Genomic DNA, 18,385 nt, shown 5'->3' on the forward strand with positions numbered 1-18,385 from the left:
AAAAGCAAAGAATTAGACAGTAAGTCCCCTACATATGAACGAGTTCCGTTCCGAGAGTGATTTCATTAAGTCCAATTTGTTCGTAAGTCCAACAAAGTTAGCCTAGGTACCCAACTAACACAATCGGCTATATAGTATGGTACTATAATAGGTTTATAATACGTTAGCACCTTTGAAAGTTCTCAACTTGAAGGTTCAGATGTAGGGGACTTACTGTACAAGAAAGAAAAGAAAATCAGAGTATAGTACAGGATTTATGTGACCAGTGTCTACAAAGTCACAATAACGTAAGCAGGAAACACTACTTTGAAAAATAATTTTAATAAAACTATGTTGAGAGACATGGGGGGAGAAAGAGTATGGGGAAGTGGGGATATAAGACACAGAGGTACTCACCTTCCAACTAAAACTGTATACTGTCTACATTTGAAAACTCAAAAAATACCATTATATGTATTTTATTTATGTATATAGAAGTAAAAACAAGAAGATACAGTTAAAGAGTTGAAAATGCCAAGCTCTGCAGAGCAGAAATCTAGGGTGAAGAGAGGTAAAGGGTGAATACAGTTCTGTGATTCTAAGGCTTGTGGGACATTTGATTTTATTTTTTGAATTTTTAAATTTTATTTTATTTTTTTATACAGCAGGCTCTTATTAGTTATCCATTTTATACATATTAGTGTATACATGTCAATCCCAATCTCCCAATTCATCCCACCACCACCGCCCCCCGCCACATTCCCACCCTGGTGTCCATATGTTTGTTCTCCACATCTGTGTCTCTATTTCTGCCCTGCAAACTGGATCATCTGTACCATTTTTCTAGGTTCCACATATATGCGTTAATATACGATATTTGTTTTTCTTTCTGACTTACTTCACTCTATATGACAGTCTCTAGGTCCATCCACATCTCTACAAATGACCCGATTTTGTTCCTTTTTATGGCTGAGTAATAGAATGAATGAGTTGGGAGTGTTCCTTCCTCTGCAATTTTTTGGAAGAGTTTGAGAAGGATGGGTGTTAGCTCTTCTCTAAATGTTTGATAGAATTCACCTGTGAAGCCATCTGGTCCTGGACTGTTGTTTGTTGGAAGATTTTTAATCACAGTTTCAATTTCATTACTTGTGATTGGTCTGTTCACATTTTCTATTTCTTCCTGGTTCAGTCTTGGAAGGTTATACCTTTCTAAGAATTTGTCCATTTCCTCCAGGTTGTACATTTTATTGGCATAGAGTTGCTTGTAGCAGTCTCTTAGGATGCTTTGTATTTCTGCGGTGTCGGTTGTAACTTCTCCTTTTTCATTTCTAATTTTATTGATTTTAATCCTCTCCCTCTTTTTCTTGATAAGTCTGGCTAATGGTTTGTTTATCTTCTCAAAGAACCACCTTTTAGTTTTATTGATCTTTGCTATTATTTTCTTTGTTTCTATTTCATTTATTTCTGATCTGATCTTTATGATTTCTTTCCTTCTGCTAACTTTGGGTTTTGTTTGTTCTTCTTTCTTGTGTAAGGTTAAATTGCTTATTTGAGATTTTTCTTCTTCCTTGAGGTAGGCTTGTATTGCTGTAAGCTTCCCTCTTAGAACTGCTTTTGCTGAATTCCATAGGTTTTGGATCATCGTGTTTTCATTGTCATTTGTCTCTAGGTATTTTTTGATTTCTTCAGTGATCTCTTGGTTATTTAGTAGCGTATTGTTTAGCCTCCATGTGTTTCTGTTTTTTACATTTTTTCCCTGTAATTCATTTCTAATCTCATAGCATTGTGGTCAGAAAAGATTCTTGATATGATTTCAATTTTCTTAAATTTACTGAGGCTTGATTTGCGACCCAAGATGTGATCTATCGTGGAGAATGTTCCATGCACACGTGAGAAGAAAGTGTAATCTGCTGTTTTTGGATGGAGTGACCTATAAATATCAATTAAATCTGGTCTATTGTGTCAGTTAAAGCTTGTGTTTCCTTATTAATTTTCTGTTTGAATAATCTGTCCATTGGTGTAAGTGAGGTGTTAAAAGTCGCCCAATATTACTGTGTTACTGCTGATTTCCTCTTTTATAGCTGTTAGCAGTTGCCTTATGTATTGAGGTGCTCCTACGTTGGGTGCATATATATTTATAATTATTATATCTTCTTCTTGGATTGATCCCTTGATCATTATGTCGTGTCCTTCCCTGTCTCTTGTAACATTCTTTATTTTAAAGTCTATTTTATCTGATACGAGTATTGCTACTCCAGCTTTCCTTTGATTTCCATTTGCATAGAATATCTTTTTCCATCCCCTCACTTTCAGTCTGTATGTGTCCCTAGGTCTGAAGTGGGTCTCTTGTAGACAGCACATATATGGGCCTTGTTTTTGTATCCATTCAGCGAGCCTGTGTGTTTTGGTGGGAGCATTTAATCCATTCACGTTTAAGGTAATTATAGATATGTATGTTCCTATTACCATTTTCTTAATTGTAATGGGTTTGTTTTTGTAGGTCCTTTCCTTCTCTTGTGTTTCCCACTTAGAGAAGTTCCTTTAGCATTTGTTGTAGAGCTGGTTTGGTGGTGCTCAATTCTCTTAGCTTTGCTTGTCTGTAAAGCTTTTGATTTCTCCATCAAATCTGAATGAGATCCTTGCCAGGTAGAGTAATCTTGGTTGTAGGTTCTTCCCTTTCATCACTTTAAATGTGTCATGCCACTCCCTTCTGGCCTGCAGAGTTTCTGCTGAGAAATCAGTGGTTAACCTTACCGAAGTTCCCTTGTATGTTATTTGTCGTTTTTCCCTTGTTGCTTTCAATAATTTTTCTTGTCTTTAATTTTTGTCACTTTGATTACTATGTGTCTCGGTGTGTTTCTCCTTGGGTTTATCCTGCCTGGGACTCTCTGCACTTCCTGGACTTGGGTGGCTATTCCCTTTCCCATGTTAGGGAAGTTTTCAACTACAATCTCTTCAAATATTTTCTCTGGTCCTTTCTCTCTCTCTTCTCCTTCTGGGACCCCTATAATGCGAATGTTGGTGCGTTTAATGTTGTCTCAGAGATCTCTTAGGCTGTCTTCATTTCTTTTCATTCTTTTTTTCTTTATTCTGTTCCATGGCAGTGAATTGCACCATTTTGTTTTCCAAGTCACTTATCTGTTCTTCTGCCTCAGTTGTTCTGCTATTGATTCCTTCTAGTGTATTCTTCATTTCAGTTATTGTATTGTTCATCTCTGTTTGTTTGTTCTTTAATTCTTCTAGGTGTTTGTTCTTTAATTCTTGTAGGTCTTTGTTAAACATTTCTTGCATCTTCTCGATCTTTGCCTCCATTCTTTTTCCGAGGTCCTGGATCATCTTCACTATCATTATTCTGAATTATTCCTTCTGGAAAGTTGTCCCTCTGCACTTCATTTAGTTGTTTTTCTGGGGTTTTATCTTGTTCCTTCATCTGGTACATAGTCCTCTGACTTTTCATCTTGTCTATCTTTCTGTGAATGTCGTTTTTGTTCTGCAGGCTGCAGGACTGTGGTTCTTCTTGCTTCTGCCGTCTGCCCCCTGGTGGATGAGGCTATCTAAGAGGCTTGTGCATGTTTCCTGATGGGAGGGACTGGTGGTGGGCAGAGCTGGGTGTTGCTCTGGTGGGCAGAGCTCAGTAAAACTTTAATCCACTTGTCTGCTGATGGATGGGGCTGGGTTCCCTCCTTGTTGGTTGTTTGGCCTTGAGGCGACCCAACACTGGAGCCTACCCATGCTCTTTGCTGGGGCTAATGGCGATCTCTGGGAGAGCTCATGCCAAGGAGTACTTCCCAGAACTTCCACTGTGAGTGTCCTTGTCCTCACAGTGAGCCACAGCCACCCCCCACCTCTGCAGGAGACCCTCCAGCACTAGCAGGTAGGTCTGGTTCAGTGTCCTATGGGGTCACCACTCCTTCCCCTGGGTCCTGATGCGCACACTACTTTGTGTGTGCCCTCCAAGAGTGGAGTCTCTGTTTCCCCTAGTCCTGTCAAAGTCCTACAATCAAATCCCACTAGTCTTCAAAGTCTGATTCTCTATGAATTCCCCCTCCTGTTGCCAGACCCCCAGGTTGGGGACCCTGACGTGGAGCTCAGAACCTTCACTCCAGTTGGTGGACTTCTGTGGTGTAAGTGTTCTCCAGTTTGTGAGTCACCCACCCAGCAATTATGGGATTTGATTTTATTGTGATTGCGACCCTCCTACCATCTCATTGTGGGTTCCCCTTTGTCTTTGGATGTGGGGTATCTTTTCTGGTGAGTTCCAGTGTCTTCCTGTCAATGGTTGTTCAGCAGTTAGTTGTGATTCTGCTGCTCTTGCAAGATGGAGTGAGAGCATGTCCTTCTACTCTGCCATCTTGCTATCTAATTCTACCTTATGGGGCATTTTAACTCTTTAAATTATACACATGTATAAATGAGAAAAATAAAAATTAAATTAAAAACAATGTGAGAGTTATTTTATTGTTTTCCTTACTTAACACTACCTAGTAGTATAAAACTTTAATTGAATTAGTTAATTCTGTGATTCCATTTTATTTCGCAATCCCGTTATACCTATCATTAAATTTTGTCAGCTTGCTCAATTTAAAGATGAGGGTTTATGTTTCACTGGAATGCTTGTTTGTTAAATTTGCATATAAACATTTACACCGAAGATAGACAAAGAAATAAGGACTCACCATTTATTCCATTGAAAGTATTATTTTACCATAAAGTATGTGTAGGTTAACTCTAAAAGAATGCATTTGATTTTCCTTTTAAATTATTAAAAATTTCAAATAATGGAGTTGTTTTTCTTAATAAACTGTGACTCTTAGAGAAGATGTTGAGGCAAAAGAAATTTTCCTCTACCTTCAAGATTTCTCTGACTGGTCTAAGAATAAACTGACATGAGACAGATTAACAAGAGAAAACCAAACAAAAGTTTAATAACGTGTGTACCTGGGAGAAACCCCCAAAAAACTGAGTATCTTGCCAAAATGGCCAAAGTGAAACCTTCATCTTTAATACCATCCCCAACTAAAGACAAAAGAGGATGTTGAGGGTGGAGAGAGTAACCAGGAAAAGCACAGTAAACAAGGGAGACTGTGATACAGATTTAAGTCATTGCCTACTCCACTGATGAGAGTTTCTAGAGTTTGGTCATCTTCCTCTTCTAGGTATAGAGAGGGAGACATCCTCCTTACAAATGGAGACTTCTCTTACAAATGTAAATGTTTCTTAAAAATGTTTCTTTAGGGTGGCAAATTCTACTCCCCGACAAAGGTAAAAGAAGATAAATAAGAATAAAATATTACCATACCAAATCCTAAACAATGTACTTCAACAGCCTTCATGTCATATATGCCATTTTGAACCACTGCAAAGGAACGCCAATGGTGGGGCTACAAACTGAAATTAAAATACAATAATTACATAAACTAGGAAGTATAAAACACCAGTCTAAGGTTCTCTTAGATTCCTCTTGGAGGTCATTGCTCAGTTCCTTACACAATACAAACTTCTTCCATATATAAATACTTGGGCCAAAGCTACATGAGAGGAATAGTCAAGTGCGCAGGACAGGCTAAGCCGGAAGACTCCAGTCCTAAAAAAGTTTCAAGTTAGAATACTGAACGTTATAATTGACAGGTTTGTTACTGAATAGCCAAAAAGTATTTTTTAAAAATTCCTGTGATCATTTTACATTTATGCTCATGTTTTTTCACCATAGAAAATGCTCCTGCTAGTGTACAGATTTACTGCCACAATGTCTTGACTTTTTTTTGTTGTTGTTAATGTGATTCCTGTTTTACATCATAAAAAGGAACATTATTTTTCAACTTCAGTCTGATCACACAGGCTAAATACAGATATAGGAGCAGAGACAGGAAGCAAACTGAGAGTGATTCACTTCACCCTTCTATTTCTAAAGATTGCTGCTTCAAACACAAAGACCTCCTATGCAGTAATTATATTTTGTCACTTTACATAATAATATAGCTTACAGTCACTTCTGTTTTCTAAATCACCTGGAGGTTGCAAATTCTTTTTGTAATTATCTTATTTTCTAACTAACTGGAACAGAGTTTCTCAAACTGTGAGGCTGATCTTTTCATGGGGATGTGAAAGCCAGCCCAAAGAGTGGTGTATTTCCCTCCTCACTAATTATTTTCACTAATGGCTGAGAAAACAACTAATTAGGAATTTTTTGCTACATTTTATTTCTGTTGGATGAAGTGTATCATTTGTCTTCTACATTGTGTCATCAAAGGATATTCATGTGGTTCATTAGCATTCATACATTAAGGGGTAACAGATGTAATTTATTTTGGTCATCAGATTAATAATTATCTTCTATTTGCATCTCAGAGTAGGAAATAAATGTAAAGATTTCAATAACTCAAAAAAAATAAGGGTTCTATTTGCTTTATAACATACCCTATATATACTCAATGGAAATATTGATAGTTGTGTCATTTCTGAGATATTACAATATCCCAATTTCTTTTTGACTTAATAAGTCATTGTCTATCACTCTAATTTATTACATGCTCCCTCACAAATGATGAGTATTAAAACACAGCAGAATGTTTTGCATGCCAATAATTTCAGAATGAGAATGAAGAGGAGAGAATATGCCACCCCAAAATATGCCTCTTTGGCCTAAGGTTTATTTTGAGGTGATTATTTTTAAGAAATAGCAGACACAGGAGAACCTCTAAAAACCAAGTTACCCTTTTGTAAAGGACATTACATTTATAAAAGAAATCTCCATTTGTAAGGGTATCTCCTTTTGTTCACCGTGCTTTTCCTGATAACCTCCCATAACTGGTTGACCCCACCGCCACCTCAGCATCTTCTTTTGTCTTTAACTGGAACTGGAACTTAAGATGGTGGCTTGGGCCATTTGGGGGAGGTTACTCTATTACCCTGGGTCTCTCCTATTGTTCTCCTGTTAATCTGTCTTTTTATTACAGGGGGTGTCTCAGCCAAGAATCTAGAGAGGGAAATTATCTTTCCTCCCTTGCCAGATCACAGAGAAACTACTTGTTGCCTATATTCTAGCCCCCCCGATAAAGCAGGGTGCAGCATCAGAGGTAACAGTGCCACTGAAGAGTAGGTTTTCTCCAAAGCCATGCTCTGTGTAAGAAATCCTCATAGCACAGTACTTGATCTATTCCCCAGAATAGGCATAAACAACCTTTACTATTTCCAAGTGCAACAGCCATAGGAATAATATGCATGTTATGGCTTATCCCTACTCCGCTTAATTAACCAGAAGTCTACCTGTTTTATTCTTTTTGGCTTATTATTTTAAAGAATTCTTCTGCTGATACTACCTCCACTCTGTATTTTTCTGGAATAAATATTTTTGTGTTTGTTTATGCAAAATGATCTTTATTAACCCTACAAGGTCTCAAAAGATAATCAGAAAAGTGTACAAATAATAATGTAACCATTGTTGACATTTAAATATATTTAATAATAATAATTTTACGTTTATATTTTCTGAAAAGAAACTAATTATATCTTCAATTTTGTATTCTGCTTTTTGTTCTGCTTAACATTATTTTCTATGAATTTTCCATATGCATGTACTTCAAAAACATATCATTAAGTAGAGGTACCAAAGTCTTTAGAGCCATGCTGGGAGGATGTTAAACAGTTAGTGCAGTTGTCTTATCCAGTTCAAATATGTGTCAACTGAAAAGACTACAAATTAGAGAGAGAGGAGTTCTGCTTATATTATGCATTAGTCTAATGGAATACATTTGTTTCTACAGAAGAGTAAAGAAATCAGAGAAACTAAAATGACATCACACTGAAATGCTAGAGTTTACTGAACTAAAGCAAAGTCAAACGAATTCTTGAACCAGCTACAGAATATTAATGAATGAATGAAACATGTCTCACTTAATACAACAGCAGTTGGTGAGAACTGTGGAAAATTGGAGAATATTCACCCTGCTTATAGCCCATAAAATTTAATTTGTCATGCCAAGCAACATTTTTCTGATTACCTATCAGCAGGCTGTAACCTTCAGATATCTAATAATGTCCTTCCTGTACCTAAGGAGAATTCCAGAACATCAGACCTCACTGTGTATAATTATAATGATACTGTCCAAAGACAAACATAAAAGACTTTAAATCATTTAAATTTTTTGCAATGCCTGTGACCTTCATTTTGATAAATTCTCTCCTATGGCAGCTTCTACCCATCAAGACTTGTTTATTAGACTTCTGCTATATAACTGTTTATATACACTCAATAACCACCATGTACTAGAAAACTCTATGCAACCTCAAATGTTCTGTATGTTTTTCTCCTAGCTGTGGAGCCCTGTAAGACTTAGTTTCAGCCTGCATATCGCTTGAGTGTTATGTGCTAGGACTATTCACTGTCCACACATGTCATTCGCTTGGTACTCACTATTCAAAGGCCATGCTACAAATTATTCTTCATCCAGAAAACACATCAAGACTTGGAAAACTAGCCAAGAACTGTTTCAGAGGAAACTCTGTAGACTATTTGGAAATTAGACCAACCAAAATGTCTCAATAAACAGAGGAAGTAGGACTACGAGTGTGCCTGTTAAAAATGAGAAATGACAAATGACAATCTGAGTTTCAACTTTTTCATGTATCTTTTAATTTGAAGTTCCAGAATATTATAACCTGCTTAAGAATATGTTTTCCTATTAGAATTTATTAGCATGGGTGTGTTTGGTGATAACTGTGAGAGAACTTCATAAATGGTATTGCATAAAAATCATGAACTTTGGTATGAAATAGACTTTGATTAAAATCCAATTCAACTACTTAAAAGAGCTCAGAAACTCTCTGGAGTCATCTATAAAATGAGGAAAAGAATTCCTACCTGAATGAATTGTTTTAAGTATTTGAAATTATTAACAAGCCTAATAGGCTCATTCCAGCACCTCCTTTGCTGGGTCTCCTACTCAGATACTATGTTTTTATTCCATGTCTCCATAACAGGTATTCCATATGTCTCTAGATAACGGTGGTGCTGTGGCAGGAAAGGTGAACTGATAACTGTAATAGGTATCTATCCTTGAAAGGATGAACCACTGGTTCTTCAAGTATGGAAGGAGATTATGTAGCCAACTTACCACCAAGTGGTTGGTTAGTCTCCCTCCAAAAATATCATATTGGGGGATTAGTGTTGGATTCCATTACTATAAATTGTATATTCAGAGGCAGAAGTAGCTAGATTCCATTAGTACACAGGAGACCATGTTATCAGGCTCATACATGACCTCCATCACGGAGGCCCTAGCCACTTCATTCATGTGCCTATTGTGCTACGTCTGAAATGACTGATGATGAAGGCTGAGTCATCTCGTCTACTTGGTTGTTCAGTGCCTCTTCCATGGAGGATGCTTTTTGATGGGCTTAATATGTGATACAAATTCTTCCTAATTTAGGCCTACACTTATATGTCCATCCACATCACATGCCTCTACCCCAGAATTACTTGTCTCCAATCTTACAGTTCTTTCTCTTCCAGGTCCCTGAATAGACAGATCGACCACTGGCCAATTCCCAAAAAGGCATATTTCCCTCTAAATTGTCTTTCAGGGCCAATCCTGGAACTGTTAGCAATGTAACTGCCATCGATGTTTTGGCTTGCACCTACACACTGAACCAATCCATCCATAAAACAGGCTCAGGCTTTTCCCTCCCCTTTCAACTGGTCCTACAGAACCCTCCCTGTACAGATATAGGTGCAGGTATAGAAGGGGACTAATGTAAGAGTTGTGAGAGACAGGAAGGTTTGAGCCGCCTGCTCAAAGGCTTACTCATCCCTCTGGTTCTGTTTGGGCTTGCTCCTGGATACACCATTACCATCTTAAAATGGACACTTGCAAGGTCTGTACAATATTATGACTGGAAAGGTCTGACAGAACCATCTCTTAATAGGCATAATGAGTTGATGTCCCATGATCAATTTTTCCATCTCTACCAGGACCCAGTAACACACCAAAAGCTATTTCAGAAAGGGTACATAATTATCTACTGCAGATAGTGAGGCTTTGCTACAGAATCCAAAGTGCTATATTGTCATTCTTCTACTGCAGCCTGCCACATACTTCAATTTCATCCTTTCCCACCACTGACACCTCCAACACCAAATGTCTGCCTGATGGTGAGACGCAAGTGGTAGGGCAGATTGCATCCTGACCTGGATCTGATGCAGAAAACTTTCTGGCTCTGGTCACCACTCAAAGCTGGTGGTCTTCCATGCCACTCAATAAATGGGCTGGAGCAATGTTCTTAGGTGTGGAATGCGTTGCCTTCTGAACCCAAAATGGCTGAATACGTGCTGTGCTTCCCTTTTTGTAACGTGGGATGCAAGATCCAGCCACCACTTGGCCTCTGTTACTTAGAGCCCCATTATTAGCACAGATGAAAATAAAATGAGGTTTGTAGCTATGTATTCAGCCATCCTTCCCAGGCAGTTTGTGGAGGATAGCTACCACTGAACTTCTTAATTACGTTGGTACCTCTGTCACCACCATATTTCTGATGATCTTAGTAAATGGTGTGGCCTCTAGGAACTCCCATGGAACATAATCTTATTGTGGGTCACTGGGTCATCTGATTGAGCATAATATATCAATTCAAGAACACTTATTTCCTTCAGCCTCTTTATTCTTTCCTCTAACATCTGCCAGGGAAATTGTACACATACACAACACACACACACACACACACACACACACACACACACATACACACATATCTTCATTGAGATGCATGTTTGTGTGTATACATATGTAACATAGTTATTGAGATAAAATCCACATACCATAAGATTCACCTTTTTAAAGTGTATCTATGTTATGTGTATATATGCACACATATATATTTTATATGTATATGCCCATCAATGGTAAATGGATATATATTAGTATTCTTTCTACTTCTGACTACTGTGAATAAGGTGTGATGAACATTTGTGTATAAGTTTTTGTATGAACATGTGTTTTCATTTCTCTTAGGTGTATACCTAGAAGTGAAATTTCTAGGTCAATATTGTAACTGTATGTTTAACTTTTTGAAGAACTGCTCAACTGTTTTCCAAAGCAGTTTTACCATTTTACTTTTCGACCAGCAAAGTAGAGGGTTTCAGTTTCTCCACACCCTTGTAAATACTAGTTATTGTGTGTCTTTTTGATTACAGTGAAACTAGTAATAAGTGGTGTCTTATTGTGGTTTTCATTTACATTTATCTAATGGCTAATGATGTTGAGTATCCTTTCATGTATTTATTGGCCACTTGGTTATCTTCTTTGGAGAAATATTTCTCTAAATCCCTTGTCCAATTTTTAATTGGGTTATCTGTCTTCTTATTGCTGAGTTATAAGAGTATGTTATATATTCTGGATAAAAGTACCTTGTTAGATATATGAATGGCAAAATTTTCCCCATCTGTGGACTTTTTCACTCTCTTGATGGTGTCCTTTGAAGCACAAGAGTCTAATTTTGATGAAGTCCAACTTACCAATTTTTTATTTTGTTGTTTGTGCTCATGGTGATATATATCAGAAACCACTGCCTCACCCAACGTCATGAAGATTTACTTTATGTTTTTTTTCTAAGAGCTTTATTATTTTCATTTAAAAATTTATGTCTATGATCCACTTCGAGTTAATCTTTTTATATGGTGCAAAGTAGGGGCTTAACTACATTTTTCATGTAACTATCCACTGTCCTAGCACCATTTGTTGAAAAACATTTCTTGATAAATGGTCTTGGCACTCTTGGTGAAAATAAGCTAACCAAAGACATATGGGTTTATTTCTGGAATCATATTTCTATTCCATTATATATGTCTATCCTTATGGCAGTACCTACACACTGCCTTAATTACTGTTGCTTTGCAGCAAGTTTTAAAACTGGAAGTGTGAGTTTTCCAACTTTGTTCTTCAAAATTGTTTTGATCTTTCTGAGTCTATCAGGTTGTTTTGAGTATTCCACATGCTACTGCCCAATGACCTATACAAGTGCATGATAAATATTTGTTAAATAAACAGAATAACTAAGGAATGAACAAGGTCTGTTGGCCTAGGAAAAGCACTTGCAAAACTATTAAAGACTCTAATCCTTTTGTTGAATGTCTAAATGAAATGTTTCAAAGGGTAACAATAAAATAATGCTGCTCTGGTCTTCAGATGTGAAGAAAGTGGCCTGACATCTTTAATATCTGTAAGCTAAATATTCCTAAATCTATTATATCAGGATTAGCAATAACCACATACCATAAAAATAATAGATACGCTGCTTCTCTGATTAGTCTTCCTAGCATCTGTCATTTGTAGTTATAGTATGTTTATTTTTTTCATTCTATTTTATTTGGATGAATACAATTATTAGCAAGCTTATATAATATAATTCAATCTTAAGAGATACAGAATAATTCTTCTTAGTAATCAAACTTGCCAAAATCATATGTGAATGACTACTTTGTTTTAAACAGAGTGAAATTAGCAAATTTTGTAAATTTCCCAAAGGTCAGAAAGAACGGTAGCCATTGAGTTTATGTCAGTTGCCTGAGTTTACAAGGTTTTGATTATACCACAGACTTTAAGAGACTAAATATGCTGTATTTTTTTTGTTGTTTGTTTTTGTGGTATGCGGGCCTCTCACTGTTGTGGCCCCTCCCGCCGCGGAGCACAGGCTCCCGACGCACAGGCTTAGCGGCCACGGCTCACGGGCCCAGCCGCTCCGCAGCATGTGGGATCTTCCCGGACCGGGGCACGAACCCGCATCCCCTGCAGCGGCAGGCGGACTCCCAACCACTGCGCCACCAGGGAAGCCGCAATATGCTGTATTTTAACACTCCATATTTCCTCTGGAAAATAAGTGACAGGGTATCATTTTTTACATCATTAACCCTTTTTGGGTAAAAATGTACATATAGTAATAAGTTCTAAACTTTGCCAGAAGTTTAATCTACAGTGGACAGTATGGATTCCAAAGAGGAAAGAAATTAATTTTGAAAGGTTAGTTCCATCATGCTAATGCAGACTCCAGAGGTTCATGAGTGTCTGCCGACCAGTCATGAATGTGTTAATCATCCTTGAACTATATCTTGAGCTTTTTAAGAGCAGGAAGACTTAGTCTTCTTTGGCAATATGTCAAAGCAGGGAAATCACATACATTATGGTTAGATTTATCTGCTATTTAAACTAACTTTGGCAAGTCTGTTAAATTCTCTGACAATCATTCCATTTTTGTGTGGATTCCAATTAAATGAGATAATTTATGAAAAATACCAGCAGAGTGTGTAATACAGGATAAGTGTTTAACCCCAAAGCTTCCAAATCAATTTTATTTTGAAACTTTATCTGGTAAACAGTTTACCTCAAAGCTGTGCCTCAGGGCTTTTCTAGGATACTCTCCTTCAGTTTTCACCTTCTTGGTCAGTAATCCTCTGCTGTGGATTGGCCCTGGCTGGGTCAGTGAGAGTGTGTTCTTGATTCTGCCCACATCCGAGTCCAAGTCCAGCTTCTGTCTGTTGGATCCCACCTAGCCAGTGTCCTTTTCTCCATAATATTGCCTAGGCCTTGATGCCTTAACTTCGATATCAAGTCATATAAAATTGCGATTGAGCTCTATTTGTACTGCCTACACCAGAAGGGGCACAGAGTCTTCTGTCTTAAACCTTATCTTAATAGGTTTAATTTTTGAAGCTAAAAGTTCACTTTATCTTTAAGCCAATTTTATAGGGAAAGGCCTCCAATATAACATTAAATTATTCATGAAAAATTTTAAATGAAAGTATTCCTACCTGATACAAGAAATCATATTATCTAATCAAGTCCCTCATGCATGTTTTCCAAATTATTTACTGCACAAAAAGAGAGCTATTTATAGCATAAGCTATATGAATGATGACTGCTAGAGTTGCATTGTACACAATCTACACAACTGTATCTAATGGTTCTCTGCTTCTAGAATGCTCTGAGGCCCTGACAAAAATAATATTAACTGTTTACTTTGACTTATTCATGAAAATAATTTTGCTCTATCTCCAACTAATGGTTTTCTCCTAGTAATTTATCCCAGATTATGTATTTTTCTAAAAATTATACAAAAATATAATCCCAATACTTAGTTTTTTGTCAAAATATTTCTCAACATTATCTACTCAGATTAGCCTAAATATGTCTTCCTTCCACCACCATTATTTTTGATTCTGTTCAAACTCTTCACTTCAGAATTAGAATTTACAGAGAATTCAGAATCCATGCTGCAGACTACAGAAAGAGGAGAGTCCCAGTGACCAAAAAAAGAAAAGTAGTTCCACTTATAAGAGAATGCAATGCTTCTCAAACTTTAGTCATTTACAGAGCTTAATGAAATTAAAAAGAAGTAAAATATAAAAGACGTATCAATATTGATGGAAATTATTTTTACAATTGCATTTCACACATAGAAATGCATATAAATTCAATATGAAATTGACCTACCTAAAACTGACCTACAAATTCAGTACAAATAAAAATATATTATTAAATTTCAAATAAACATGATGACTGGCCACTGTTTGGTGGCTATTCATCTAATATTCTCTTGAGTTTCCCTTGGGATTGTTGTTTTCAATCATCCCCACTCTTGCTACCAGAATTTATCTCTATCTGAACTCTTGTTAAACTTTTATTCATTAGTCTCTGTCAAGCCATTTGGTTTTCACTTGTCCAAAATTCATCTTTTATATCTTTTTCATACTAGTTTCTCCTCAGCCAGAGATAATTAATGTGTATCTATCACATCAGTAGGATTTAAATGAAATCTTCAAATGTGGCCACTGACATTGGGGACAGTTATCTCCTAAAAGATGTCATCTCTACCACAGATTGCCAACAAACACATGAAAGGATGCTCAACATCACTAATCATTAGAGACATGCAAATCAAAACTACAATGGGGTATCACCTCACACCGGTCAGAATGGCCATCATCAAAAAATCTACAAACAATAAATGCTGGAGAGGGTGTGGAGAAAAGGGAACCCTCTTGCACTGTTGGTGGGAATGTAAATTGATACAGCCACTATGGTGAACAGTATGGAGGTTCCTTACAAAACTAAAAATAGAACTACCATACGACCCAGCAATCCCACTACTGGGCATAGACCCTGAGAAAACCATAATTCAAAGAGTCATGTACCACCGTGTTCATTGCAGTTCTATTTACAATAGCCAGGACATGGAAGCAACCTAAGTGTCCATCAACAGATGAATGGATAAAGAAGATGTGGCACATATATACAATGGAATATTACTCAGCCATAAAAAGAAATGAAATTGAGTTATTTGTAGTGAGGTGGATGGACCTAGAGTCTGTCATACAGAGTGAAGTAAGTCAGAAAGAGAAAAACAAATACCGTATGCTAACACATATATATGGAATCTTAAAAAAAAATGGTTCTGATGAACCTAGGGGAGGGACAGGGATAAAGACATAGAGGTAGAGAATGGACCTGAGGACACAGGGAGAGGGAAGGGTAAGCTGGGACAAAATGGGAGAGTAGCATTGACATATATACACTACCAAATGTAAAACAGATAGCTAATGGGACAGCTGCATAGCACAGGGAGGTCAGTTCGGTGCTTTGTGTCCACCTAGAGGGGTGGGATAGGGAGAGTGGGAGGGAGGCACAGAGGGAGGGGATATGGGATATATGTATATGTATAGCTGATTCACTTTTTATACAGCAGAAACTAACACAACATTGTAAAGTAGTTATACTCCAATAAAGATGTTAAAAAAAATACTTGTAGGGTATTTTTAGTTCATCTATTAAATCAAATCATAGATATAAAAATGATCATAGAGAATTTGGGGGTCCTCAAGAATACAAACACAAACCCTCAGGGATCTGTTGACCCTTTGTGAGAATATATATCCACTCTGTTAATATATCCAAATGATCAACTTAGAGAAAGGACACAATTTTTAAAGCTGTGAATGTAAGACCATCAATGGAAAATCACAGCAATATCCAAAAACCTAAAAGAATGGGCACCACTGTTCCATGGGGTATTAAGGATGTAAACGGTAATATTTAAAGATATGATTTTAATTGCCAAATTGTTATCTTCCTAAAATAGTCAGAACAGTCAGACTAAGAAGAAAACAATAATAAATAGACACGAACTTACTTTGATTCTGAGTATTTTCAGACCAGTTTTTCTTCAGTTACAATGAGAAAACTGTGTCTCTTAGCAGGTTTATTCATGACTATAATGAAATCGTGTTGATAATTTTCCTGAAAGCATATCCATCTACCTCCCCTTTAACCAAGCAACGTGACCATGAGTCTTCTTTAGCATCACTTCACATGCAGGAGTACCTTTGTCAGCTACTGATCATCGGAAACTTATTTCCTTATGTCTTATTCAAAATATTCTTCCAGAAAATTTTCTTTTCTCAAAAAACTTCGATTTCAGCAGAAAAAAAAGTTTTTGGAAAGAAATGTGGATTTCAGCCTGATTTTTTTATTGGCCCCATTCACTACCTGATTGCTGTTAAACACAATTTCTTTTAGAATCACACAATATGGACTTGAAGTGCATATTCATAATATATATGATATTTAGATATAATCAGTTGGAAGATTAATGTAACTTGGTGATAGAAATAAACATTGTGAATTCCTGAATTATCAGTTTATTAAATAGAGAACAGGTATACTTTAGAAATTTAAAACTCTCATTTTATCTCCCTTTTATTCCCCATGTCTAATCCAATGACGTGTATGACTATATAACTTTTGCTTCTATGTAAAGCTTTATTTCTAGTTTTTCAGCTCTTTAAATTGACAACTGGATTAGAAATATATTACAGTTGCAGTGTCTCTAATTATATACACTAGAAAAAAGCTAATGTTTTAAAAAGTGAGAATATTTTCTTTAATTTGTCTTTTTACTTTATGAAAATAGAGAACAAGTACTCTAATCACAGCATATTTACACTTTCAAATATTGCATTTAATTATACCCTTCTGCTTAAACAAAAAAGAGACAATTGAAGATAGTTAAAAGTGTTTTCCATAATGGGTTTCTATTATAAGATGAGCTAACCCTCTAAATGGTATGCATTAGTGTTTATGAATTACAATACTGCAAGTCTATTAATTCTGCCTCAGGGAAGAGGAGTTCATAGAAATGTTTTAATAGTAAAATCTGAATTTGTATCAGAATAATGACAAATGGTCAACCATAAAAACTCATCTATTGAAACGGTATCTATTCATAGGTGAATATATGAACATAACTAAAGGGTATACTCAAGCTTATCCTTTTCCTAGCATGAAGATCATAGGAAGTAATATTTGATGGTTAATCAACTTCTTAGCAGGCCAATGCACTGCAGTTTAGACAGTCATGAAGGCTACTATGATAACCATTTTGTCTAGCAAATTAACTTGAATTACCCTTCATTTCAGTTAGATAGTTGTTTTCATTGATGTTTTCACGTGAGTTGGAAAACCAGCTCAAATACTTGTTCTGGACTAGACTTAACATAAATTAACTAGACAACAAACATAACTTAGTAAGTTTATCTAGTTGTCCTTTACAAACATCTTTTCCATTTCACAAGAGTCATTAATTCAAGAATGAATGTTCACTGGGAAAGTGAAAATATGAAAGGTTATAGAATATAAGTTAAATTTTAAAAGGGTGAAATAAAACATTACGACTGTGGAGTTTGGATAACTCCTCTATTTATTCCCATGTCATCATGATAAAAATGACTCCAAGACGTTAAAAGCCTTAATGAAACTCTAATTTCTGAAAGACGGACAAAAACTCAAAATCTTCTTTATTCCTAAAACATTAGTAGTCACACCATTTTCCACACCAACAGTGCCAAGCCCTGGTAATATGATCACTCCAGTTTAGATATCAAGCTGTGAACATAATCTTTCCTTAAAGCTCATTTAAATGCCCCACCTAATACAACAGAATGATGGACAGAAGCACATCCCTTTGATCTCTTCCTAAACTTGTCAACCATGTGCTCTTTTTCCCAGCTTTGTCCAAAAGATTTTAATAATCAAATGGATTCCTGGTATCCATTTTCTTGTATGCAATTCTGTATTTTATTACTAACTCAGCTGGGGTTTATAACTATTCAAAAAATTGAAATTAAAAAACATCTCAAACCATAGGTACATTAGTCATATGCTTTTTTTATACCTGTTTAAGTAGAATTTAAAGAAAGTTTGCTTTGACCTCCCATTTGCAATCACAGAGTAAATATCAGAAGAGTTGCTTTCATATCACACTTCTGTAACTTTTCAAGTTTTCTGTGCTTGAGGTATGTGGTTGGAAATAAATAGAAAAAATATTAAAAAAGGAAATTGCTCACTTAATCATTAAAAGCCCA

Source organism: Globicephala melas, chromosome 9 (genome assembly GCF_963455315.2).
Source record: "Globicephala melas chromosome 9, mGloMel1.2, whole genome shotgun sequence".
Classification (NCBI taxonomy): domain Eukaryota; kingdom Metazoa; phylum Chordata; class Mammalia; order Artiodactyla; family Delphinidae; genus Globicephala; species Globicephala melas.